The sequence below is a fragment of the Myodes glareolus genome, chromosome 1 (assembly GCF_982192425.1).
Source record: "Myodes glareolus chromosome 1, mMyoGla1.1, whole genome shotgun sequence".
NCBI lineage: Eukaryota > Metazoa > Chordata > Mammalia > Rodentia > Cricetidae > Myodes > Myodes glareolus.
In genome coordinates this window covers 134231378-134257072 of record NC_142026.1, presented here as the reverse complement: position 1 = coordinate 134257072, position 25695 = coordinate 134231378, and the positions used below count along the sequence as shown (strand labels likewise).

The window sequence follows — 25695 nt, the reverse complement described above, 5'->3', positions numbered from 1 at the left end:
GGACTTCTGCATTGGCTGGGGTCAACAATATGTAAAGTTTATACATAAACTCAGTCAGTGACCTTACCCTGAGTGTCATTTAAGTCAGGATTTCAACAGTCCTTTCTTTGGTCTGTAGCTGCTGGCTACTTCCCATACCCCTAGGCCCCATCCTTCAACCTTTGTGATTAAACTGGGAATTTTTCCATTATCAAACATTGATAAGATATTAGTGCAAGTGGGGCTTAGGGATGTTAAGTTTTACATGCTATTCCTAGAACAACCATTAAAAATACATACAAAGAAACATGGGAAAATTAAGATGGCATACTATAAAATTATCACAATCAATAATAAGGGAAGAAAAGAGAAACTGAGGAATAAAGAACAAAGGGGGTAAGTTTACAAGAAACAATAGGATAAATACAGTCTAACTCCAAACACCTCAGTAACCAAGTGTAAATGACATAAGCAGGGACCTTCATTTTTCTTCAGAGGGCAGATGCTAGGCACATGGTCTCTGTTGCAATTATGCTCACCTCTGCTTCTGTAGCTGAAAGCGACCAAAATAATACATAAGCAAACAAACATGACTGTCTTTTCTAAATATTTATAACCCTTGATATAAACTTACCAAATAAATAAAAATATTTAATGACAAATTATATGCTATCTACAAAGCAACCAATCACAAGCACACACACATAACCCAGTTTAAATTAGATAAGCAGTTTAAAAATAAAAGGATAGAAAAAATATATCAAGCTGGGCAGTGGAGGCACACTCCCAGCACTCGGGAGGCAGAAGCAGGCGGATCTCTATGAGTTTGAGGCCAGCCTGATCTACAGAGTGAGTTCCAGGACAGGCTCCAAAGCTACAAAGAAACCCTGTCTTAAAGCAAACAAAATAGACAAGTACTAACCAAGAAAAATTAAAATAACTACAAGTAATTGCTTGTGTATAAAACGTCCCCACAGACCCAAGATTCTGTTTGTCTGTTGTAAGATATTTTAAGTGCATGTCTGTGTGTATCTACGTATGGGTGTGTGCAAACGAGTGCAGTTCTCCTGGAAGCCAGAGATGTCAGACTCCTGAAGCAGGAGTTACAGGTGGTTGTCAGCCACCCTATATGGATGCTGGGATCAGAATCCAGGTCTCTGCAAGGGCAGTACCTTGAGACTCAGTACGCTGGCACTCAAATTCTAAATGCTTGGTCCCTAGCTGGTCAGGTTACAGAAACCAGGGGCTGGGGCCTAGCTGCACAAAGTAAGTCACTAAGGGCATGTTTTTGAAGTGACATCTGGTTCCCAGTTCCTTCTGTCCACTGTGAGTAGAGGAGTCAGTCACATTCTCCTGCCTCAACACAAGCCCAGAACCAACAGTGTCAAAGACTGAAAACCGTGGCTCCCAAACAAACAAGCCCCTGCAGATGGTCCTCTCACCGATACAGTCACACATTGTGTTCACACCCAAGCAGATCTGTGGACAAGAAAGATGACCAGAGCTAAAAAGCAGCAACACTGTTGAAAGCTGCTCTCCGAAGTCCCTCTCATTTCCGAGTGTCTTGTGACTCACTGTGGCCATGACTTCCTTGGAACTGGAATATCTTTTCAAGGATGTTTACACAGTCCACACCACAAGAAAGACATGGGCTTTTCTCCAGTAAAGAGCAGGTTTGTTTTGAATTCATCTACAGTGGCCTTCTGCCAATCATAAAACTCTGTATGGCTTCCCCAGTGTCAAGAGTCCTCTCCCACAATGCACTACTACATGGAGGTGTCATTTTGCCTCCTCTGGGTGGGATTCAAGAAACTGATACAAATGCTGACACCATAGTTGATCCCTTGTGACTTATTAAGCCCCGACTTTCTAAATATAACCCCAGTAGCACAGACACTGAGAGAAACAATTAGTAAATGGCATTTTCTGAACCTGAAAAGCTTCTGTAAAGCAAAGGACATGGTCAACAAGACAAAATGACAGCCTACAGAATGGTAAAAGATCTTCACCAACCCCACATCAGACAGAGATCTAATCTCCAAAATATACTAAGAACTCAAGAAATTGGTCATCAAAAAAATAAATAAATAAATAATCAAATAAAAAAAAATGGAGTACAGACCTAAACAGAGAACTCTCAACAGAGGAATCTAAAATGGCTGAAAGACACTTAAGGAAATGCTCAACATCCTTAATCATCAGAGAAATGCAAATCAAAACAACTCTGAGATTCCACCTTACACCTGTAAGAATGGCCAAGATCAAAAACATTGATGACAACCTATGCTGGAGAGGTTGTGGGGTAAAGGGAACACTCCTGCATTGCTGGTGGGAGTACAAGCTGGTACAGCCCCTTTGGATACCAGCGTGGCAATTTCTCAGAAAATTAGGAAACAACCTTCCTCAAGACCCAGCAATACCACTTTTGAGTATATATCTAAAGAATGCTCAATCATGCTACAAGGACATGTGCTCAACTATGTTCATAGCTGCATTGCTTGTCATAGCCAGAACCTGGAAACAACCTAAATGCCCCTCGACCGAAGAATGGATAAGGAAAATGTGATACATTTACACAACGAAATACTACACAGCAGAAAAAAATAACGACATCTTGAAATTTGCAGGCAAACGAATGGATCTAGAAAACATCATTTTGAGTGAGGTAACCCAGACCCAGAAAGATAGCTATCATATGTACTCCCTCATAAGTGGTTTTTAAACATAAAGCAAAAAAAGAAACCAGCCTACAAATCACACAATTCCAGAGAACCTGGACAACGATCAACAATGAGGACCCTAAGAGAGACATACAAGGATCTAATCTACATGGGAAGTAGAAAAAGACAAGATATCCTGAGTAAATTGGGAGCATGGGGACCTTGGGAGAGGGTTTAAGAGAGAGGCATGGAGGAGAGCAGAGAAAAATGTAGAGCTCAATAAAAATCAATAAAAAATAAAAATGATAATAATAATAAAGAAAAGAAGATGGTTTCAAAAGAACTGATGTCTAAGAAATCTGGTAAGGAAAGGTAGCTAGAAAATCTCTGAAGCTAAAGTTTCAGCTGTCATGGGAGAGAGTCCCATGTGTGAGTTTTATTTCCACAAACCTCACAAGGGCTGCAGCCCAGGCAAGGAATTGCACTGAGAAAGAGGGTCTCTGTGGCACAAGCCTGACGCTAAGACAAAGTACTATAATAGACACTCATTCCATGTGGAGGAACGACAGTCAATCCCCTGGCTTTCTTTTCTCAGTCAAAAACAAAAACAAAAAAACAAGCTAAGAAACTCAAAGGGGGAGGAGGGAAAAGAAGAAATCAGGAAGATAGGAAGGGAGAGAAAGAGGGAGGGAGGGAAGGGGAAGGAAAGGAAGGAGAGGAGTATGTCACATCTTTGAAGGTTGTGTCTACCTCTAGATCTGGTCTGGATTGTTTTTCCTTAAAATTATTTTTATGGGTGTGTGTGTGTGATATGTGGAGGTCAGAAAACAACTAGTGGAAGTCAGTTCTCTCTACCATGTGGGTTCTTGTTTAGCAGCAAGCATCTTTCTTCACTGAACAATCTAGTGGGCCCTCCTTTCTGCGTTCTGATCCACTGCCATGGGAACAGCCGCTGCCACCACCACCACAGACCACCACTCCCACAGACTGAGCCACTGGGCCCTGCCATCATCCCTGCTATGGTGGACTAAAACCCTCTGGAACAACAGTCATAAGAAACCTTTCCTCCTTTAAGCTGTCCTGTCGTCATGACACAAAATCAGATAAAATGTAAGACAGGAAACAACCTCACATAGCAATAACTCTCAAGAACACAAATGCAAAGCACACATGGAATACAATAATTAAAGAATTACACATTAAGTGGGATTTATCCTAGTGCAGTATTTGAAAACCAGGATGTAGGTAGAGGACCACTTGTTTGTTCCCAGCTGCCCAGACCATGAAATAATCACTCAAAAATTTTATTATTTGCAATACTGTTTGACCAATAGCTTAAGTGTATCTCTGGCTAACTCTTATATCCTAAACTAACCCATTTGTATTAATCTGTATACCACCACATAGCTGTGGCTTATCAGGTAAAGTTCTGCCCAGTGTCTGTCTCTGGTAGGGCTACACGGTTTCTGACCCTGCCTTCTTTCTCCCAGCATTCAGTTTAGTTTTCCCCACCCAGCTCTATTCTGCCCTATCACAGGTCCAAAACAGCTTCTTTATTAACCAATGGTATTCACAGCATACAGAGGGAAATCCCACATCACCAGGGAGTATCTGAACAAAGACTCCATCAACTGGTACAAAAGAGACATGTGACAAGACTAAACACACGCTCCTTAGTGGGAACTAGTGAGGAACTGAACCCAATAAACACACCACTCCTCAGTGCATTAGAAGCATGGTTCTCTGTTTTTATTTGGTCAGGCAGGATCTTTAAGTGGGAGGTTCTTAGATGAACTGAGGCCAAAGCCTCAAAAGGGATTTGGGGTTATGATGTCAGTCAGGTCATCATCATCTCAAACCAACAGGGTCTCCTGGTCTTGAATATTCAATCTCCAAAGTGAGTTAAATAAACTCCTCTACTTTATAAAGTTAGCCTACCTTGGGTATTTTCTTCCAGTAATAAGAAACAGACTAGTAAAAAAAATAGACTAATACACACAGTCACAAAAGCCTATAACTAACATACTAAATGTTGAGACTGGATGTTGTACTCCCCAGAAGACCAGGAACAAGGAGAGACATCCAAGTCACACCTCCTAGTCAACGTCACAATGTTTCATCATGAAATAAAACACTAAAAGTTAATATAAGTTACAAAGATTGGGAAGGAGGAAAGAAAACGATCCTCATTCACAAACAAGGTAATTGTCTATGTGGAAAGTCCCCAGATTCCAAAAATCCTTCCAGAACAAACAAATCAGTTAGCTGCGTTTCGAATATATAAGGTTGACACTCAGAAACAAACCATATATTTTTAAAATAGCAAATAAAACACTTAGGAACTAAAATTAAGAAAAAAATAGAATATTGCTTTAAAACAGCATAAATCTAACTAAGCAGGTAAAGGAACTATAGGAGGATACTTCTACATGTTGCGTGAAGAAATAAAAGGCAACCTAAATAAATATACAGACGCATTACAGTCACAGAATAAAAGAATCTGTGTTTGAGACATCAATTATTGGACTAAGAGTGTAGGTCTGTGGGAATGTGTGCTTACACCAGTGGTTTTCAACCTGTGGATCACGACCCCTTGGGGTTGAACAACCCTTTCACAAAGGCCACCTAAGACCATTGGAAAAGGCAGATAACATGATTCATAACAGTAGCAAAATTACAGTTATGAAGTAGCAATGAAAGTAACTTTATGGTTGGGGGTCATCACAACATGCGGGACTGTATTAAAGGGTTACAGCATTAGAAAGGTTGAGAATTAGAAAGGCTTAGACAAAAGATCAAAAGATGCCCTGGGTTCAATCTCGAGAACATACTCACCCCCCCCAAAAAAAAGTCAGTTCCCATATAATTGGTCTACAAAAAATGAATTTTTTGAAGACAAGCCTGTATTTTCTATGGAAAGTCAAAGGAAGTATCATGTAGAAATAGCTGAGAAAGGACAAAATGAAGCTCTCTAGGAATGACTGGAAAGCCACGGTCTTCCAGACGATGTGGGACTGGAAAAGGGACAGACAGACAGGTTAATGGAAAATCCCCAAAACAAATACTACACAGTGGAGCCAGGGGACTTTTCACAAAATCAATTCCGGGCAAGGATCATAAACGGAGCCTGCCCGTCTGCTTCCCAGCTGCTCAGACCCAAATAATCACACAGAAACTTTATTAATTAAAACACTGGTCGGTCAATGACTCAGGCATGTGTCTAGCTAGCTCTTACATCTTGAATTAACCCATTTCTATTACTTTATGTTTTACCATGAGGCTCATGGTTTGTTACCTCTTTCTTCCTGGGCAGCTACATAGCCTCTGCCTCCTTCCACAGCTACATGGTGCCTCTCTGACTCCCATCTACTTTCTCTCTAAGATCTCTGTTTGGATTTCCTGCCTGGCTTTACCCTGCTAAACCATTGGCCATTATTCCTCAATCAATAAAAGCAACACATATACAGAAGGACCTCTCACATCAAAGGATGGCTTTCATTAACTAAGGATGTGTGTTGCATCCCGAACACACAAAGAACTCCCAAAATTCATCAGGAAAACAAACCAGTGTCTTAATTTGGTTTCTGTTGCTGCGAGGAAGGACAGCGTTGATTTCATCTTGCACTCTGCAGTCCATCATGAAGGTAGTCAGGGCAGGAACTCAAGGTGGGAACCTGGAGCCAGGAACTGAAGCAGAGGCCACGAAGGAACACGCTTAATGGCTTGTTTTTCAGGCTCACATTCAGTTTCGTTTTTCACACCTCCCAGGAAGGACCACTTGCCCAGGGTGGTACCACATCAAACAGCCATCAAGAAAATGCACCCACAGACTTGCCTACAGCCCAATCTGATGGAGGCATTTTCCTCAACTGAGGTTCCCTCTTCCCAGATGACCCAATTTGTGACAAGTTAACAGAAAAAAAAAGAAAAAAAGAAAGAAAGAAAGAAAGAAAGAAAGAAAGAAAGAAAGAAAGAAAGAAAGAAAGAAAAGGAAAGGAAAGAAGCAAACAAAGCTAACCAACACTGCCAATTCTTTGGCAGGGTTGGGAGCATGGGGATGAGCTGATATGCTATTGACAGAACTCAGGGCTTGGCCTACACACTATTATTTGACTACACCCAAAGCTCTTGACCTGACTTTTTAATCTGTTAAAAGTCTTGGGCAAACCTTTCACAATGAACACATGGTGAATACATATGTGACATAGCACTCAACACTGCCTGCCCTTAGGAAAAGGTTCCTAAAAGCCATGAGATTCTAGGCTGGAGAGCTGGCTCAGCTGTTAGGAACTCTGGCTGCTCTTCCATAGGTCCTGAGTTCAATTCCCAGCAACCACATGGTGGCTCACAGCCATTTATAGTGGGATCTGATGCCCTCTTCTGGCATAAAGTTGTACATGTAGATAAAACACAAAATAAAATGATTAAAAGCCATGAGATTTCAGTATGAGCCGTTAAAATGGTTACAAAGAGTGGTGACAATGCTAGTGAGGATACAGTGTGTTACAGCTCTGCTGGGGGTGGGTTCCCCAATGGAAGGGTTACACTTCTGAAGAGAAAGGTGTCCTTGCAGTAGGGGGCCAAACAAAGTCACATCACACAACAAACCAGTTGCACACAAGAAATTTATTAGGAGAAAAAAAAAATGAGGAAGGTGACTGCCTCTGCTCAGGAGAGAAGCAGCAGAGAACTGAGCAGAAGACAGGGTTTATATAGGGTTTCTTGCGAGGGGGGGGGACTTTCAAGGGTAGGGAATTGGTGGGATTTCAAGCTCAGGAATTGGTGGGTTTCCAAATCCTGAACTTAAGCTGTTTTACTGTAGGTGGATCCTGCATCTCTCTGGAGGGGCATATTAGCTGGATGTCCTCAGGGGTGGGGCCTGCACAGAGTGCTGTGCACTCTCACATGTGGCGAACAAGAACACACAATGGCCCTGTAGAGTTACATATCCTCTCCTAAGGATGAAAAGAAATGAAAGCTGTATGTGGTGGAGTTTGCCTGTAATCCCAGTAATGAGAAAGCTGAGGCAGGAGGATTACTGTGAGTTTGAGACCAATAAATTCAAGGCCAGTCTAGGATAGATGATGAGATCCTCTCTCAAAAATATGAAAATGGAGCAAACAAAAACATGCCTTTACATGAGAACTGTTTCTGGCAATTGTCCTAACTGTAATAAGTGGGACTGTGATTGTGCTGCATGCCTGTAATTCCCAGAGCTCAGGATGAAGCAGGAGGGTTTTGAGTTCAATGTCAGCATAGGCTAAATATCCAGAAACTGGCAGAGCGGGGGGGGGGGGGGGGGGGGGCAGGAGATAAGCAACTTGAATTTCTTTCTAAAACATGAATGAACAGTTATAATCATACTATGGAATATTACTCAGCAACAAAGAGAGAAGGACTGTTGGAACATGGAACAGTTGACAGATCTCACAGGTATGAAAGAAGTCAGATCTGAATTTCCCACCGTATCATACTTTTTAAAGGAACTTTCTGGGGAAAGGCAAAACCAAAGCAACAAAGAATAAACTGGTACTTTCCAAAGGCTACAGGTAGGAGTGGCGTGTCTACAAAGAGGTGGCACTAGGGCATCCAGGGTAAAGGGCTGCTCTGGATTCTGATTTGTAATGACCACACTGTTTAGTGTATCTGTGAAATCTCATAGAATATGCATGTCTTTTTGTTTTGTTTTTGTTTTGAGACAGGACTTTTCTGTGTGACCTTGGTTGTTCTAGAACTCTCTATGCAAACCAGGCTGGCCTTGAACTCACAGAGATCCACCTGCCTCTGTGTCCCAAGTGCTGGGACTAAAGGTGTGCACCACCACCTGACTGTGTTTCTTAAAGGCATTGTTATTGCGGTAAAGATTTAGCAACAAATTAAAATGTCATAAAGTGTACAGGCACGAGCTGAGGATAGATCCCTGGTGAAGTGTTTGCTCTGCAAGCTTGAGAATCTGCAATCGGATCTCCAGAACCCATGCAAAATGTGGGCATGGTGATGTATGAAGACTGTATGTAATCCTCAGCACCACATGAAAAGTCAACCTAAAACCTAGCACTATAGGGGTTTGAGACAAGAGGAGACCATCAGGGCTTCTTAGATGACAGCCGACTCCAGGTTCAGACCCTTATCTTAGGGGAAAAGGACAGGGAGCAGCAGCACTGAAACAAGACAACAGCCTTCTCTGTCGCACGCACACCACAAATACAACACACTCACATACTACACATACACACAATCACTACACACCACACATCTGCCACACATGTACACACATACACTACACACACACACATGCAACAACACACTCATATACTACAATACACACCATGCGCCACACACACCACACATCTGCCACATACACAAGCACACGCATACTCTACACATGCACACAACACATATACATACATACACATACACACTCATACACTACACATACACACAATACATACACTCCCCCCACACACACTTTCAGTGGTAATTTTTAAAATCTGTGTATTTTCACCAAGACTATATGAATGTTCACAGCATCTTTATTCTTAACTGTCCCAAACTGAATATAATCCAAAAATCCACCAATGGAAGAATTAACTGTAGTATATTCACACACTAGAATACCATCAGCAATAAGCAATCTATAAACTAGTGGCATATCCAAACATGGTTGAATTGTAACAGCATATTGAGTAACAGGAAGCGAACAGAATAGAGCACATGGCTTGATTACAACTGTATGAGGTTTAAGAATGGACAAACAGCAATGCAAGTCCCAGTAGTGATGACCTGGGGTACTGGCGGGAACGGAATACTGGGGAACCTGTAATGTTTTAATGGTCCAGACCTTGGCCAAGGGTATAATTCCTTTTCTACTCCTATGCAGATGTGTACATGGCTGTCTTCTGAAGATCTATGCTGTTTATTGTGTGTAAACTGTGTCTTTAAAAAATGAATAAAGATGGAGAAAAACAGAAAGAGATCGGAGGGAAAGGCTCAAAAAAAAAAAAAGGGCTCATGCAATGCCCTGTAACATTCAATAGAGTTAATGTCATTGAATATATCCAGAAAATTACACTTGCTCATAATTTCTTTCTTCTTTTTTCTTTCTTTTTCAAGACAGCATTTCTCTGTGTAACAGTCCTGGCTGTTCTGGAACTCCCTCTGTAGACCATTCTTAAACTCCATAAAATTGTAATCAAGCCATGTTACACAATATGCTGTTAAAACTCAACCATGTTTGGATATGCCACTAGTTTATAGATTGCTTTTGCTGATGGTATCCTAGTGTGTGACTACAGTTAACTTGAACTGGCCTCGAACTCAGAGATCCACCTGTCTCCCGTCATAATTTCGAAATATATTAGAATTTCACGTTGTCAATATTCTATTCTTTCTTTAGATTTATTTACGTGGATAAGTGGGTTTTGCTGCGTGTACATTCATGCACCACGGTGCCTGAGGGGGTTAGAAGGTACATGGGACCGTCCCTGTGAACCCTGAAACTGGAATTATGAATGGCTGTGAGCAACGTGGCTGCTGGGAATCGAACTCATTTACTTAAGCTCTGGGCCATTTCTCCAGTCCAACAACCTATTCCTAAATAATTTTACAGGCTCCCTTATAAAGACATGTTTAAATGTTCTACAGATAACTGGGGGGAAGAGTTGTGAGCAGGGGCTGCGGGGCAGTGACGTCACAGACCGGATGATGACGAAGCCCAGGTGAGAGGTGAGCAGGGCGCAGGGCCTCTGTCCTTCCTCACCCTCCAGAGCTCAGGCCTCCTCGAAAGGCCTGGAAGGGCGAGCGGGAACGCTCCCAGGGTGGAGAAGGGCTTGCCTTTCCGTAGAACCCGGGCGGGGCGCGTTCCCACCGAACGTGCGGCTACTACCCGCGCTGAAAAGCGGCCTTGATGACGCAAGGCGGCGGCGGCCTTCCCTCTGAAGCCAGAAGGGAGGCGGGAGAGCTCCGGGTGCGCTCCCGTTACTCACTCACAAACCCAAAACCGTCAGTGTGTGCAGTAGTTTCCGGGTCCACGTCAGGCGGAAGCAGGTGTGCAGTGGGCGGAGCGGAGGGCCCTCACCTGCGCGCGCAGCCCCGCCCGGCGCTGGCTCTGCGCGGCCCGCGCCGGCCAGTCAGTATTTATACGGCGCTATTTTGGTCGCGTGCTCTGATTGGCCAGCCGGGGTGACGACACGCCCCTTGCGCCTAGAGGTGGAAGCGAGAATCGCCGGACGTGAGCTTCCGGCTGCCTGGTCCGCACTGCTGTACCTTTGTGGAATGTGGGGCGGCCTGCAGCTACTGGACGTGTTACCATAAGAAAATCTGCGTGTTCCCGGGGCCTGGCAAGAGCCAGCCTCGCCCTTCGGGGCGCAAGCTGCCTCATGGCAGAGACGGGAGGCAAAACTTACCCAGACATGAGCCAGAGCTACTTTAAATCGTCTGTCTGCCGCGGTTTTCTGCCATCCTTACTTGGCCTTTTGCTAAAACACCGGCTAATGTCCTGGCCTCAACATCTGCCAGTTGCGAATCTTTCTCCATTTCCCTTGCCTGACATGGCACCTCACGTAGACATAACAAAATGTTCTCATTTCTACCCCATTTTCATACAGTGCTCAGGGCAAACGGGGACTTCCTGATGGTGTTCTGCTTTTGGCCTGTCTATTAATAGGGATTATTATGTGAGTATCAAGGCATGTGAATATCTTTCCTGGACAGACAGGTTTCAAATGCTGGTGAGTTGGTGACTAAGCGAAGTGCCCATGTGAGTCACCAGATATCCTTAGGATACTTCTAAAAGGCTGGTGAGATGGTTCAATGGGTAAAGCACTTGAAGGTTAACCATGAGGACCTAGGTGAGTTCCCAAACTCTGCTACCTCCGTCTGTATGCCAGAGCTCTGAAGACAAGACCAAAGAATCCCGGAAAGCTTCAGAATCGGCTATCCTGGCATAGGCACCTTAGAACAACGAAACCCTGTCCCAAACAAGGGAGAAGATGAGGATAACCTCCATTCACATAAATGCACGCACTCACACACTCACACACACACACACACACACACAGGTTTTTTGTTTTTTTTTTGTTTTTTTTTTTTTAAGATTAGAGAGGCTACTGGGTAGCCTCTACTCTATATTGGAGGGGGGGAACTTGGCTTTAAAGACATTCTGTTAAGGATTTTTTTTCCCCTCAAAATAAGAACTACCATTCTGGGGAGTAGAGCAAGTTAGGTCCTCAGGGACTTCGTGAATACACAACCTTGAAAATCATTGCATTTGAATGCAGGGGGAAAATGCAACTCTTGGGACTCGACAGATTCACAGTACCACATGGTGCCTCACAACCGACTATAATTCCAGTTCTAGGGGCTCTTATGTCCTCTTCTGCGGGCAGGAGAGTTGGCTCAGCTGGTAAGAGTACTTGCTGCTCTCGGAGATGAAGAAGATTTAGGTGCCAGCACCCATGTTACGCACAGCAGTCCCACTGTACCTCCAGTTTCAGGAGACGTGACCCTCATCTGGCCTCTTTGAATACTTGTATGCAATGGTCCACGTACACACATGTAAAACAAACATTTTTAATCTTTCATAAAACAAAACAGGTATCTAGCTTGCTATCTGAGTTTAAGACTTGAACTGTGTTTTAAAGACATCGAACCACTCAGAATATTCTTTTTAAATATTTATTTTCATTTTATGCATGAGTATTTTGCTTGCACGTGTGTATGTGTACCACATGCCTCACGCTACCTCCTGCGGCGTCTGCATGATCTCTCACGTAGGCTGTGGCACAAGCTTCAAGGAAGAGTGCCCGCAGAGAAGGTGTGTGCTGTGCTTCCTGCATCAGAGCCCTTGCACCTTTGGCATTGCTGCTTTTGTTCTAAGGAACACAGTCTGATTTCTTCTGGAAAGGAAGAAGAATGTTTATTTCCAGGGTCTACTAATGAGCCATTGCCATATACAGGACTATATGATGCTAATGGAGGAAGATGGGGTAACATTCAAGACTTCTTCCTTTTTAGGTTTCCAGGTTTAATCTGGTGCTTAGTAAATAATGAACAAAAGGCAAACTTAATTAAGCAATTAAGACAAATTCAGCAAAGATGGGGTAAGGATAGAAGAGAGAGAGAAATGCCTGTAATGTCTTGAGATTGGTTTTGGGGAAGGTTTGAAAAGGAGTTAGAAATATGGAGAAGGAGAAGGAAAGAAGAAGTTTTTCTGCATAGATTGCAGAAATATAAAAAGACTGTAGACGGTGTGACTGTTAACCACAACTGAGTGCTCTTAGCTCAAAATGCCATGAATTCATAGCCTAGATAAAGATTTATATTGAAACGAATGTCAAGCCATGTCTAGCATGACCAACTGCAGACTCACACTGGGGACATCTGTCTGATGAAATTCTTCTCTCATGTATCTGATATGATGATTCTAAGAATAATCTGTATCACATGAAAAACAATACATGATGTTAAGCAGTTTTTCTCTGTACAAAAAATGTGTCTCATGCCTAGTAAAGATGCATTCAGATGCAATTCCTTTGAGTCTTGTGTCTGTCACTTGCCGACTCCTTACCCTCCTACTCCTGAGACCCTGTCCCGTTGGTCCCAGTGCTCTGGCTGAGCTGGTCCATCGCAAAAATGCATGTCTTATACCCTCAGAAGCCGCAAGAGAGGATCTGAGGGTTGCTCCTGGAAATGGAGCTACAGAGGGTTGCTAGGGTCCACAAGAATTCCCATAAGAGACCACCAGACATGTATGCAGTCATCAAGAGCATTTAATTCCTGAAAGCAAAAATTCCAGCATGCAGAGGTCAAACCATCAGACGCAGTGACGGAATGGTGCCCAGAGAGAAGCTCGCAGGCCCCTTCGCAGGATTAGGGAGTTCCAGCTGTGGCGAAGTGCACTGGGAAGTGATTGGGGATAGACCCTTACTGGTACAGGAATCGTTTGATGATTGGCTCATGACATCTGGTCAGCAACTGTGTTGCAGTGTCCGGGGTCTAACTGCTGTGTCCGGGGTCTGTGTGACCGAAAATAGCAAGAACAGTTCCTGCTTGTGGAAGGGTAGGCACCTGATTGACTACTGGAGTGGATGTGCTCCCTGAGGGTCTGGTTGAAGCCAGACATGAGTCAACATAGGATGGTGAGGTAATATGGGGCAGAGGTCTTAGCAAACTGGCCCCTGGGGAAAAAAAATAAAATAAGCAAAAAAACCAGCTGGCCCTGTTAGGAAGGGACAGCCGCTTGAGTTCTGAGCTGCTGTGTGGGTGCTGGGAACTGAGCCTGGGTCCTCTGCAAGAGGAGTAAGTGCTCTTAATGGCTGAGTCATCATCATCTCTCCAACCAATCCTATCTGTTTAGTAAACAATTGAAAGCATTTTTAGTTCTGTTTGTTTGCTTACTTGCTTTTTTTTTTTTTTTTTTTTTTTGAGACAGGTTTCTCTGTGTAGCCGTGGCTCTCCTGGAACTTACTCTGTAGACCAGGCTAGCCTTGAACTCACAGATCTGCCTGCCTCTGCCTCCAGAGTGCTGGGATTAAAGGCCTGAGTCATCACTTCCTGGCCATCCTAATTTCTTAGAGCAGCTGGTATCTGGATTTGGCAAAATAAATCCAGATCCAAACTCCACAGTCACCTTCAGTGACCACCTGTTTTCCACTGAAATGAGAAATTATTCTTTTGTCTTCCTCGCAGTGGCTCCAACCACTACCGAGGTTACAGATGGCCCTATGCTCTGTTCAACATGGCGCTGTGAAATATCGGAGATTGAAGCCATGGGGGTTTTCCTTTTCTCCCGACCTTGTTCTCCTGTGCTCCCTAGTCTGATTTACCTGGAAACTAAGTCCAAGGCAGGCACAGTAAGAGTCGAGATCACAAGACATCTGTCCCGCTGCTGATGTAAGAGGAACAATGACCAACAGAATATATTAAATCTACAGGGCAGAGTTTTAAAAGACCCTGGTTTCTTCCGTGTTCACAGCCTTGGAGACGGAGCTGTTTACAGCGTGACCTCAGATCCATTTAGGATTAGGAACCAGGAAGCAAATGGGTCATGAGAATGACTTTCAAATATTCTATGCTTCCCTGCTACCTAACGGGGGTTCCGAACTCTGACTACAACGGAGAAAGTTTAGGAGGGAGCTGCCTGGAGTAAAGCCTGTGTTTAACCCCAACCTCCCTTCTGTCTGGTTTTGTGTGGATTTCCAAATCTCTGAATTTTCGTTTCCTCATCTGTAGCTTACTTACTGAAAAGCCTGACTGAGACCTTTGACGCTCCTAAATTAATGAATGACGTGTTGGCACTCAAAACTGTGAGCTCTCTTTCTTGCCCTTTCCCCTGAATGATTAAGAAGAAACCATATCTGGGTTGTGACCATTGCATTTTTATTGCTCCTTCTACAGAGACGCAGTCATTGATTGTGCTAGCAAATGGTTTTGGCAAATCTATGAGGCATAAGACATTTGGTATTTTAAATTAAAAGTTATATTATAGTTGTCTATTGCTGTGAAGAGACATCATGATCACAGCAACCCTTATAAAAGAAATCATTTATTTGGGGCTTGCCTACAGTTTCAGAGATTTAGTCCGTTATCATTATGATAGGGAGCATGGTGGCACATAGGCAGATATGGTGCTGGAGAAGGAGCTGAGAGTTCTATATCTGAATCCACAGGCAGCAGGAAGAGATAGCAACACTGGACCTGGCTTGAACTTTTGAAACCTCAAAGCCCACCCCTAGTGACACACTTCTTTCAACAAAGCTACACCTACTCTAACCTCCTAATCCTTCTCAAGTAGTGCCACTCCCTGATGACTAAGCACTCAAATTTATGAGCCTATGGGGCAATTTTTAGTCAAGCTACCACACAGTTATTTCTTTTATTATTAGTGTCTGTTTATGTGTGGGAGCTGTGATGTGTCTATAGAGATCTAAGAGCAACTTTGGGGGATGGGTGCTCTTCCTCCACCATGTGGATCCCGGGGAAAGAGCTCAGATGTGAGGGCAAGTGCCGTTAGCTGTGAGCCTTTTCACATACCGTGTTTTTTATTCTTTAGATCTTAATGAGAACATTCTATCCAAAGGGACTGGTTGACAAACAAAGATCCTGGTTTCCTTGGGGAAATAAAGGTCGCCTTTATGGTAATGCTGTGTTTTCTTTCTGTTCTGTAGTTCCAACCTTGTAACATTTCATGAATATGACTCAATCTGGCAAGAGCAAGGACATACAAAAGAAGACAAAAATTTACTAAAAACTACACAAAATAATAGAACAGAAAACAAATTTTAACAAAAAGCAAAGATGTTCTGTTTAGTATAAATATAAATACAAACACACACACTTCAGAGGATGTTTTTTCACCATCAAAGCTATTAAAATTTTTTGCCAATTGATTTTGCATAAGAGATATAAAAGAGTCGGGCAGTGGTGGCACACGCCTTTATTCCAGCACTTGGGAGGCAGAGGCAGGCAGATCTCTGTGAGTTCAAGGCCAGCCTGGTCTACAGAATGAGTTCTAGAACAGTCAAGACTCTTTCACAGAGAAACCCTGTCTCAAAAAAGAGAGATAAAAGATTGTTTCCAATGTTGCCAATCAAAGAGAGACTTAAGTCTTTCAAGCACCAAACTGTAAAGCAGGCAGTGTCTATGAGTGGGCATGGTGAACACTGGATGATAGTGGAAGTTACCAGCAAACTTGACAAACTTGAGATCAAGTCTGTGTTGGTTTGAAAGAAAATGGTCCCCATGGAGAATGGTACTATTAGGATATTTGGCATTGTTGAAGTAGGTATGATCTGGTTGGAGGAAGTGTGTCACTGTGGAGGCGGGCTTTGAGGTCTCATATATGCTCAAGCCACATCCAGAGTGACAGACCACTTCCTGTTGCTTGCCTAAGAGGTGTAGGACTCTCAGCTCCAGGACCATGTCTGCCTACATGCCACCATGTTGCACCATGATGAAAAGGGACTAAACCTCTGAAAATGTAAGCCATCTGAATTAAATGTCTTCCTTTTATAGGAGTTGCTGTGGTCATGGTGTTTCTTCATAACAATAGAAACCCTAAAACAAAGCTATACCTTAACTCCTGTTTATTCCTTTCAGACCGTGTCTTTGTTGGGGACTGTAGACCACTAGACCCTGAATTTCTTGTAAACAACTTGTTTTCCTCTGCTCTGAGCAGTCTGATGGCAGGGGAGTGAGTTCTGATGAGTTTGCAGAAAGATCTGGGGCGTGGCCAGAGCCCTATATAAGCTGCCCCTGAGCACAATAAAGTGGACATTGTTATCTCAAGGATGTCCCCATGCCCCCCCCCGGCCTATCTGTCTGTTTCTGTCTGTGTGTTTTAAAATTTTCAGCCTAGTTCCCATAGCGCCTATCAAGAAGAGCGTGGAACAGAACCAGTGGAGTTTTACATATCTTGTCCTAAGTAATTCCATTTCAGAAGAGCAGTTGACTCCGTTGTGAATGTAGATGCAGAGGCACAGTGACTCTGCTTCTCGCTTGTGTGAGTTAACAGTCACTGTCTGTCCGTGAGACACAAACTGATAAGATATCTTTACAAATAAAAAGAGCATCAACTATGAACTTACCAGATTAAATCAAGAACACATGGGTTAATAAAACCATATCAGGAAAAAACTGGCCAGTGAATTTATTGAGCACATCAAGCCTGTCAGCCTGCAACCCCCTCAACTGGACCTTATAGAAGGAAACACAGCTAATCCTGGTTATGCTAGCACCCACCGGCTATCCTCAAACCATCTGGTGCACAAGGGATTGGCTCAACAAAGGACAAACTTCCTGATTCTGTCCTTGGGGCTGCAGCTGAGCAGACATCTTCCCTACCTGACTTAAGACTACTTGAATTGTTGTGGGTGTAGATCCAGCAAGCCTGGAGCCACCTCTGTATGTAATTGTTACTCAACTAACCAACTACAGTGACCTTCAACTCTCTATTCTTGTAAGCCCTTTGAACCCTACAACAGTGGGTTTTTTGTTTTGTTTTGTTTTGGATTTTCAAGACAGGGTTTCTCTGTAGTTTTTGGTGCCTGTGTCCTTAGCTCTTGTAGACCAGGCTGGCCTCCAAATCCCAGAATCCACCTGCCTCTGCCTCCCGAGTGCTGGGCTAAAGGCACCCACCACTACCGCCCAGCCAGTGGTTTGTTTTTACTGTGTAGCTCTGGCTAGTCTGGAACTCACTATGTAGACCAAATTGGTATTGAATTTAGAAGACCCTTATACCTGATTCAAGATGTATGCCACCATGCTTGCCCTCCCCACCAACAGTTTTAATTAACCATCTTTAGTCATTTTGTAACCTATATATGGTTGTGTGGAGTGGTGTGTTCTCAGAATTAATATGATTGATTAGGATTAGAATAAAAGAATTCATTACTGTCAATGGTCTTAAATACTAAGTGTAATCAGGAGTATTTGGTGAGTTAAGTCAACAAAATTAATGTACCTTTTGAATTTTTTGTTGTTCTGACATTGTAGAAAGAAAAATATGCTGATTTGTGTTTCTGACATTGCTCAGTCAGGACACAAGCCATTACCTCCCAGTGACAGTTAACTTGCTTGTCAGCTTGACTGGATCTGGGATTAACTAAGGCACTCACATCTGGGAAGGTCTGGGGTCTGGGAGGGTCTGAGGGTATTTACAGTGAGCTTAGAGGTGACCAGAATAAAGAGGTCAGAGGGAAAGCAGGGCTTCTCCTTGCCCATCTTTGCTTCCTGCTGGTGAGTGCATCGCCTCTGTTACCGCATCTTTCATCACCATGGGAACCCAGTTTCTTAGGACTTGCAACATGGGCTGAAAATCGAGAACTTTAGTGCCAGATTGTGGCAGAGGCATCTGTAGACTGAGCGGCTACTGAGTCTCAGCCTCTCCGGTATATAAGCCAGTCTAATAAATATATTATTCATAATATGCATAATATAATCCAGTCTAATAAATCCCCCCATGTAGTATATATTTTGTTCTATAAATTCTATCCTTCTAGAGAACCCTGATTAATACAATATCCAAATATGTTTTTAGTGAACTGAACAGAAACATATAAAATATTAACTAAATGGTTTGAATGTAAGTGGAATAATTTTTTCCTGACTCAACTGTGTGACTTGTACAACATATATTTAACACCCATGTGCTTATTTGGATCATTTGATTCCATCTGTTGAGCAGCCAATTCAATAGAAGAGAGACAGGCTCACTTTTTAGACTATATTGTCGAAACTTTTAGTTTTTTTAATCTTGTACAAAATTTGTATTTTAGTGATGAGAAATTAACATCCACCATATAATAACTGACAAATACTTAGCTACCAAAAAATAGTGACCCAAACAGAGCATGAAATAAAACAAATGCCCAATGCCAATATGTTTTCATGGAATAATCTTGGTTTTCCTTTTAACTTGTGTCCTTGTGGGCAGTGGTTTGAGGTGTGGTTTGACTCAAGTTATTTCATGCTTGTCATTGCTCCAACCATGTGTTGCTGTTGAAAACCTACATTTCCTCTAACTCTTTACTGATGCATCAAAGAAACATCATTTTGTTGTTGTTGTTGTTGTTTGTTTGTTTTGAGACAGGATTTCTCTGTGTAACAGCCCTGGCTGTCTTGGAACTCAGTCTGTAGACCAGACTGGCCTTGAATTCAGAGATCTCTTTGCTTCTGCCTCCCAAATGCTGAGATTAAAGGCCTGTGCCATTACTGCCTAGCAACAGGTGTTTTTGTTGTTGTTGTTATTGTTTTGTTTTTATTGGTTTTTTGAGACAAGATTTCTCTGTAGTTTTGGGTCCTGCCCTATAACTCACTCTGTAGACCAGGCTGGCCTTGAACTCACAGAGATTCGCCTACCTCTGCCTCCCAAGTGCTGGGATTAAAGGCATGCACCACCACTGCCTGGTTTAAGACAACCTTTTGTTGACAAAACTAAGAAGCCAAATAGTAGTGAAAGCTTGCTTTATTTTTTTTTCCTAAGCAAAAGGACACAGTTTTCACCTTCGAGCTCAATCTACATTAAGTTTTGTTTAAATTTCATGTATTTGTGTATGTGTACAACTTGAAGGAGTTGCTTTTCTTTTTCTACTATGAGGGTCCCAGGGGTTGAACTCAGGTTGTCAGGCTTGACAATGCCCTTGCCTGTTGGGTCATCTTGTCTGTCAACCTCCAATCTACATTTTAAGTAGACTCCTTAGAAGCATTCATCCATCCTACAAAGAATTCTTGATCTTTTTCTGTGTCCCAGGTGTATGCAAAGGATTGTGACTTGTGGTTCCTGCTACAGAAGGGCAGGGATTGCAGCCTAGTGGGGGTGAGAGAGGCAAGCAAATAACATACAAGCAGGAATTTAAGAATATGTACAAAGTTGAAAGGATGGAGAAGGCAGTGGAGATTATAGACACCACCAGGCACAAAGCCTTAGGATCCTGAGTGTCTGTGATGAAGCAATTAAACAAAGAGTGGCTTCAGGCCTATAGTAAAAAGGCATTTGACCTCATCCTGAAGGCAATGTGTTATCAGAAAAGCCACTTCCTGGAGACAGCTGACTGACTGTCATTGAGGAGGACCGGATGTGGTATGCAGGGCTCCTGAGCAGTACTATTGTCCCTAGTACCTTCCCTATGGTATTTTGATTCTTTGGCTTTCCGTAGTGTACTTTGCTCTCTACTTTAGGACTAGAACTTAAGGTAACTTTGTACGGCTTGGGGGCAATCATTCTGCCAGAAATCATTGTTCCTGACGAGCAAGCAAATGCACCACAGCACTGGGGATAATTATCACATTTAATACATGCAGCTCTAATTCTACTGACATGCAGACTTGGCCTTTTTTTCCCCTGACATTACAAAGGGCAAGATGAGACTCCCTGTTGGCACCTGTCCAGGAACTTCACTGAAGGCTCTAGCTGCGGAGGTGGCATGACAGAACACCACAGTCACTGAGGGGGCACCTTCTAGCACTAACACTACGGAGTATACAAAGACAGGGTTCCTTTTTTAAAGATACATCTATGACACGTCTAGATTCTCTAAAAACAACTCTCCATGAAGAATATATGCCACAGAATTCATTGGAATGAAAATCAGAGGGACTCACAAAGACTCAGAATGCCTGCCTGGCATGGGGAAATCCAAAGCCCCCTTTAAAGGAGGGAGTCTTTCTGTTTGTTTGTTTGTTTGTGTGGGGTTTTTTGTTTTCATTTTTTTGTGTTTTGTTGTTGTTGTTGTTGTGTTGTGTTGTGTTGTGTTGTGTTTTGTTTTTGAGAAAGGGTTTCTCTTTATAGCCCTGACTGTCCTGGAACTCACTCTGTAGACCAGACTGACCTTGAACTCAAAGAGATCGACCTGCTTTTGCCTCCCCAAGTGCTGGGATTAAAGACTTGTGCTACTACCACCAGGCAAAGGAAGGGGTTTTAATGGAATTTCCCAAATCGGATCAGCCTGTGGATGTGCCTAGAGGGAATTATCTTAATTGTTCATTGACAGGAAGGGCCCAGCCCATAAGGATGGAATCATTCCCTGGGCTGGTAGCACTAGGTTGTATTAGAAAGCTAGCTAACCACGAAAAGGGGGCAATGTATCGGCAAACAGTGTCCCCCCACCCCCGTATTTACAGCTCCCTGTTCCCATCCTGACATTCCTCTTTGCTGGACTGTGGTCTGAAGTTGTAAGGCGGCATAAAATCCTTTCCTCCCCTAAGTTGCTTTGGTTGTGGTGTTTTATCAAAGCGATTGAGATGAAACTAAAACGATTGGTAGAAGTACAAGATAAACTTAGAATACCCCATAGAGTTAGAACATCAGGAAGCTCCCAAAGTGTGATGGAGATAAATCAGGAGGCCTGGAAGCCAGCTTGGATAATGTGCTTTCATTAGCCAAATCTGGAACAGTCCAAAGAGTAAAATGCGTGATGGGGACTGGAGAGATGGTTCAGTGGTCAAGAACACCTGATGCTCTCGCAGAGGACCCAGGTTCTTTTTCTAGCAATCAATTTTCTCTGCTTTGAACCAGCCTTAATGCTGCTTCCAGGGGATCTAATGCCATCTTCTAGACTTGGCAGGCACTGTCTAAAATAGATATACAGGCAAACACTTAAAGGCATAAGGTAAACATAAATAAATTTTAAATATAAATATTTATATATGTAGCAGCAAAAAATTATAAATCCATTGAATAAATTTGAAATCTGAGTCCATAGTAAGAAGATAGATAGATGATAGATACATAAATGATAAATGAATGGATAGATGGATAGATAGATAGATAGATAGATAAATAGATAGACAGACAGACAGATAGATAGATAATCTTATCTCAACCTGACAATAGCATGCCAATCAGTGATCATTTAGCGCTTACTTTGGCAGCACATACACTAAAATTGGAATGATACAGAGAAAATTAGCATGGTCCCTGTGAAACTGACATGCAAATTTGTGAAGCATTCCATGTTTTTAAAGAAAAAGAAAATCGCCATTTAGTAGCCTTTGTAGTAATAATTAAAGCAAGAGACATCAGCAGATCCTAAATCTAGTGGCAAATTTGATGAGAAATGGGCCATTTGCATGGTCTCAAGCCCTTATTTTAAAATGAAAAGAGAATAAGTTCATGGTGAAAAAACCTGACCTAAAACCTGAGACAAACGATTAAAGCGAACACTATCGTCCAGCTACTTAGGTAGACACAGCCAAATTTGGGGACCACATCACAGCCTCCCAAATAGCGCAGAAATCATAGATGAAAGGAAACCATAGAAAACCACAAGCAGCAGGGCGGTTGTGGCACGCGCCTTTAATCCTAGCACTCCTGAGGCAGAGGCAGGTGGATCTCTGTGAGTTCAAGGCCAGCCTGGCCTACAAGAGCTAGTTCCAGGACAGCTCGGACTGTGATATAGAGAAACCCTGGTTCAAACACCCCCCACCCCCCAAAAAGGAAAAAGAGCCAGACGGTACTGGTGCACACCTTTAATCCCAGCACTTGGGAGGCAGAGGCAGGTGAATCTCTGTGAGTTCAAGACCAACCTGGTCTACAAGAGGATGGGCTCCAAAGCTACAGAGAAACCCTGTCTTGAAAAACAAAACAAACAAAACAAAACAAAAAACGAAAGAAAGAAAACGAAAACCATAAGCAGTTCCTGAGAAACACATGGTTTGCCAAGAATCGGAAGGTTCCAGAAACTATAGGCCAAGTACCAAGGCTGTGGCACATGCCATTGCTATCCAGGCCCTGGTAAATCCCAAGGAAGTCAAAATCGACAGTGCTTTAGCCACAAGTTCAGTTAACTTGTCCACATTGCCCACCCCAAGCTGCAGAAGCACATTACATCCCCCATTGCATGGGTGCCTTCAGCACTCGTGTGTCCAGCTCTGCTGGCCAGTGCTGAGGCCAAGAACCCTGGTCTGCATGAAAACAGAGGTCTTCACCAATCCCTGTGAGAATGGAAAGACCTCGATCTTCCTGGGCTGTTGACTGCAAGAGCTGTTATCCCTAAATGCTATTTGTGTAAATAAATCTGAACCAGGACCTGTCGAGAAACACAAATAGCATTGATAGCACATATAGCATAAAAATCACGTTCCATCTGATAAACTGCAATAACAACACCAACCGCTTGGGTGAAATTCCTACCCAAACACTTACAGACAGTTAGGAAATATCGGCCGAGCACAGTCAGAAGAAAGGTCTACAGAAGCACTAGTCTATAGTCCTCAAAGATGCTAGCGTTCTGAGAAACATGGGGAGACTGAGGAATGTGGCGGGCTGAACTCAGTGGAATGCGGGGTCTGTGGCTTTGTTAACCAGTCAGACCCATTGGTTCAGGGATCACGTTTCACATGCAGAGAACACACAAGCAAAGAATAAAACCCTGGAGAAGAGCTGTGGACTTCACACTGGAGTCTGTAGAGTCACGTGGGGGAGCGTAGCAAAATGATGGGACAGTGTTTCTCTTATCTGTACACTGGGAAGTGTCACCTATGACCCCAATGGATGACACACTGGGTGTGTGTGGGTGCCACTGAGCTAAGCGTTACATAACTTCCCTCCAGGGACTCCCTGGCCTCTTCCTCTGCTCCTCCCTGAACACACTCCTCTGTAGGTCCCTCCCGGTTCCTATTGCTGGAGTTGCCATGGCTCTCAAAGGCCCTTGTTCTCTTAGTTCCTTGATGTTCACAGGACCAGGTTTTGGTTCCCGAGTGGTTCAGAGGGACATTCCTCAGCTAGCTCCAAGGTTCCTTTTCCTTCACTTCACTTTTGCCTCCTGCCCCCACTCCACTCCAGCCAAGCTAGACGAGGTCATTCCCCAGAGGCCTTGCTCTTCTCTCCCTCCCTGCCTTCACAGGGTTCTCTCTTCCTTGATGTCCCTTCCTCTTGTCTCTCTCTGGAGAGAAAAGTCACCTTGCTGTCATCTTTCTCGCTTCTCACAGTCACCCTGTCCCTTGGGCATGGTCAGGGAGCCTAGAACCCGCCATCCCCATGCTCACTTCCAACACCCTTAATTTCTATAGTATGACCCCTGACAATCACTTCCCAGTGATCAGAAAGCAGTCAGAGGCCGGGGTCACATCCTCCTCAGGCCTGCAAACCCACCACACAGGGCTGCTGTCTGCTGGGCTGGCCCTCTATTGTTTCTATTGGTTAACCTAAAGGCATTGATAATAGCAACAAGTATTCTATTTACTGTTTATTTGCCAGTCTCCTACCAGGTCATTTGCTAAATTCACCCGTGACTCAGGATGAGTGAGAGGAGCAGCCTACCCTTCCCTCCAGTGAGATGGCATCTTTTATGGCACAAATCTTGAGGGAAGTCCACAGATGGCCTTCTAGAGCCAGTAAACTTTGCTCATTGGAGCCACCGTGAGAGCGGACAGGGAGTTCTCTCTTAGGCGGGGCTCCCCAGGAAGGTGAGGCAGGTGTGGGGCTCTCTAGGAAGGCACAGGGTCAGGGACAACCACTCGCAGGGAGTAGGGCTCTGTGCTCAGCTTGGAAGAGTAAAGGTTGCTCATGTTTCTCTGCCTCTCACCTGGGAAACAGCAGTACCTGGCTAGTTCCTGAAAGATCAGATAAAGAACAGGAGCAGGAGGCGGAGAAATAGCACAGTGCTTAAAGTGCTCGTTACTCAAGTGTGGGGACCTGAGTTCCAGCCCGCAGAGCCCATTAATAAAACCAGACATGATGGTGCGGGCCTATAACCCCAACACTGGGGAGGTAGGGACAGGAAGAGCCCTGGGGCCTCACTGGCCAACCAGCCTAACCAAAGCAATGAGGCCTAGGTTCCAGGGAGAGTCTATCTCAAAAGAAAAGAAGAAACAAAAAACCAAGGTAGATGAAAGTCTTAACCCTACAGAAAAAACTACAGGCAGCTAAGGAATGCTAAGAGTGGGAGAAAAAGTATTTTTTTCCCAAGGAAGAGCACACCAAATGATTACCCAATACCAGGTGCTCAGCCCTGAAAATATACACACAAATAGCATTATACAGACTGAGCAAGTTGCCTTTACACACACACACAACAACAACAACAACAAAAAAGAGGTCATGAATTTGAGAGGCAACAAGAAGGAATATATTGGAAGATTTGGAGAGAAGGAAGGGAAAGGAGAAGTTGTTTAATTATGTTATAATCCTAAAAAATAAAATAATTACAGTTGGGGGGGTGCACACCTCTAATTCCAGTACCAGAAGGCAGAGGGAGGTGGATTTCTGTGAGTTTGAGGGCAGCTCGGTCTATATAACAAGTTCCAGAGTAGCCATTATGTAGAGAGACTCTGTCTCAAAAATATAATAATAATAATAATAATGATAAAGTATAAAAATAAAATAAAGTGTAAATTTTTAAAATGTAAAAATTTTTAAGTTGATAAAATATAGTTTGTACTTTAAGTCTATCAAAAATTTCAAAACTATTAAACATTTTAATATATATTTGTTTTTTCAGGATCAACATAAATGTTATCAATATGAAAAAAAAAAGGTGTTTGGCTCCTGAGGTAGGACATCCAAGGTTGACCTCTGTCCCTCCACATGCACACAGACAACAGACACAGTTAAAGAATA

At 43.2% G+C, this 25695-nt stretch overlaps 1 non-coding gene and 1 pseudogene across 1 annotated transcript; both read left to right on the top strand.

Moving 5' to 3' along the window:
• Positions 1 to 10545: 10545 nt before the first annotated feature.
• Positions 10546 to 25695, top strand: part of LOC148123578 (uncharacterized) — a 41268-nt pseudogene continuing 26118 nt past the window's right edge.
• On the top strand, positions 21992 to 22096 carry LOC125392441 (U6 spliceosomal RNA). The gene has a single exon (XR_007229524.3). It is a non-coding gene; the product is annotated as a U6 spliceosomal RNA (small nuclear RNA).